We start from the raw sequence: 3009 nt of genomic DNA, 5'->3' as shown, positions 1-3009 counted from the left end.
AGGAAAAATATTTCTTTTGCAAAAATTTATGTGACATCATTGGTATGATACAACCAAAAATGTAAGATTTCATGTGGATGATCTTCGAACATGAGTTTAGCCCTCGGCTACGATTGTAGTTTAGTCTTTGGCTACTATCACACACACTAGTACAAAAAACAGTTTGCCCGACGTAGGTATCTTCGTCGCGCAAAGTAAAAAAACGTTGCATGAAAATTAGCCCAACGAAACCTTCGTCGTGCAAAGACAGTGAAAGCAGGGTTTACGCAATGAAAGGACAACCTGGGTCGTGCAAAAGATCTTTGCACGACGACAACACTTGCATGGTGCAAAATGTCTTTGCATGACCACCTCACCTTCGCGCGACGATAAAACATGCGTCGCACAGAGAAACACTTGTAGTAAAAGTGCTTATTAGCAATCCAAACGGACCTTTTAAGGTTTAATACAGACTGTGAAATGGACCCGGATGCCAAAGTCAACCCAATTTACAGCTCAATCTCCCCCTATGTAAGATTAAATTAGTTCGAAATGGGAGCATCACGGTCAGGGGCTAGAATTGGGTTAGGCCTCCAAAGTGTTAATTTCTGATACTAACGAAATCCTTTTTTTTTTTCCTTAACAAACGATATTATTTATATTAAGGGAGAAGGGAGCAGGCTTAGTCTCATAATAGACTTGCAATAATGTGGTTTAAATTTGCCTTTGGCGAGAATCATACCTAAGACTTCTCACTTACAAGTGAAGAGGAATACCACTAGACCGTAGTACTAAGTGGCGAACAAATGATATTATCTACACTAAGGGGTGTGGGAGTGAGATAAGCCTCACAATGGGCTAACAATAATGTTGTTCAAATTGATCTTTGGCGAGAATTGAACCTAAGATCTCTTACTTACAAATGAAGAAAAATACCACTAAACTCTAGAATTAAGTGGCCAACAAAATTCTATTTTAAACTAATGTAAGTTATAAAATGAGTATCGAACTCTCGTGCATAAAGAAGGTACACCGGCATAGTAACCCATAATTTAGGAAGGAAAAAAAGATGATACTAGGCATAGTAACCTATAATTCTTTTCTGGCGTTCAACAGATTAATCAGCATGGGAAGTTGAAGCATCTCTCATTGGTTAGGAGCCAGGAGCATGTCATTGCCCATTTTAGAAGAGTAAATCATCTTGGCTCCTCTTATTGGCTGACAAGTGCAAAAACATGGAAATCATATTTCTAAGTGGCTTCTGTCGTGTTACAGACAGGTTTCAAAACGATCCTGCGTTCTTGCTCCAATTATATAAGCTTAGGGTGTCTCATGGGACTCAGTTAATCGATTTGGTTTTTCATGACATTTCTGCAACTTCCCTTTCTTTAACACATGTTAGCTTGAGACGGTGCACTCTTTTAACGAACCATGCAGTGACTAGGTTGGCGTCTAACAAGGATCTAGAAGTTTTGGATTTGAGAGATTGCAGAAACCTCGGGGATGAATCCCTCCGAGCCACAAGCACTCTTCCAAAAGTAAAGACATTGTTGCTAGATTGCTCTGATATTAGTGATGTGGGATTATTGTATTTGAGACCAGTGGTTATAAGTTCACTAATTTCATTGTCTGTTAGAGGATGCAAGAAACTTACGGATAAATGTATCACTGCTATATTTGATGGCTCTTCCAAGTTGGAGTTGCAATAATTAGACTTGTCCAATCTTCCTAATCTCTCCGATAATGCAGTTTTATTACTGGCAAAGAGTAGGATTCCGCTACTTGAACTGCGCATGCGGCAATGCCCACTCATAGGTGACACTGCAGTAATGGCATTAGCATCCATGCAAGTTGACGAGGAGAGGTGGCATGGTAACTGCTTAAGGTTGTTGGATCTGTTTAATTGTGGTGGGATTACCCCGCTTTCGTTTTGGTGGTTGAAGAAACCATATTTTCCAAGGCTGAGATGGTTGGGAGTTACGGGTAGTGTAAATAGAGATATGGTAGATGCTTTGGCTCCAAGTAGACCGTTCTTGCATGTTTCATGCCGTGGTGAGGAGCTGGGAGTTCAGCAAGGGGATACTGCCGATGATGTTTACATGCACGACTTTGATGAGATGGACGACCTTGAACAGTGGCTTGCAGAAGATGACTATGTTGATGACGATATGGTGAACGCAGAGGCAGTGGCGTGATCGGACACTTAGTTTCATCATATTATTGTTTATAATGGTGGTTCTGTTGAAACTATAGAATGTATCATCGTTTTTCATGACGAACGATTTAGTACTCTAAACTCGATTAAGGGGAGTGGTGAGGATTTGAACCTGAAACGCGGTGAGATGAAAAGGAATTCATCGAGACAATACACCATTTGGAAAAATTATCATGGTTTATTGATTAGTGTTTTACTAGGTGTTGTATGATCTACACCAAAGTTTAATCTTTAGAGCTTGTTTGATAATTATTTTTATTTTTGTTTTTACAATTGTGCGTTAGATATGAAGTAAGCATATGAAGGAAATGAGGGATGAAAAAAGGTGGTTCATGGGAGGGAGGGAAACAATAAAGAAGAATGAACGAAGACAAAATCTTGAAAGTGAAATAATGTAAACTATTTATAGTTATCATTATTTGTATTGATACATTTCTTTTATACCTCTCCCACAATCCTTCTTGCACTCTTCTATATTCTTATTTTCTCCCAGGTATAGTTTTGTCTCTTAACACAAAAGTTAAAACTAAATGTAAAAACAAAATAGTTATCAAATGGCCAATTAATTTTTGTGGCATATAAAACCAAGAAACAAGAGTGTAACATGTTCTTCTACTAGTAGTAAAGTAGCTTCTTTAATTTACAAAAAAAAAAAAAGTGTGTAGATTTTGTGTGGGAAAATGTTGTGTAAAAGGTACATTGGACAAGAGTTGTGTAGATATTTCAAACTTTTTGGATCCCTTTTCTTCCCTTCTCAGTAACAAGTCTCACTACCTACAAATTCTTCTAACTGATTGTGTTTTGAGCTTACATAA

General features: G+C 38.1%; 1 pseudogene; it reads left to right on the top strand.

The window, feature by feature from the left end:
* The first annotated feature begins 1080 nt into the window (after positions 1-1080).
* On the top strand, positions 1081-2174 carry LOC125472438 (annotated as a pseudogene).
* Positions 2175-3009: the final 835 nt, after the last annotated feature.

Source organism: the organism of the source record quoted next, unplaced genomic scaffold (genome assembly GCF_019419815.1).
Source record: "Pyrus x bretschneideri cultivar Hongxiangsu unplaced genomic scaffold, Pyrus_bretschneideri_v1 Contig7, whole genome shotgun sequence".
NCBI classification, from domain to species: Eukaryota; Viridiplantae; Streptophyta; class Magnoliopsida; order Rosales; family Rosaceae; genus Pyrus; species Pyrus x bretschneideri.
The sequence above is the reverse complement of the archived record's forward strand: the minus strand, read 5'-3'. Positions and strand labels throughout refer to the sequence as shown.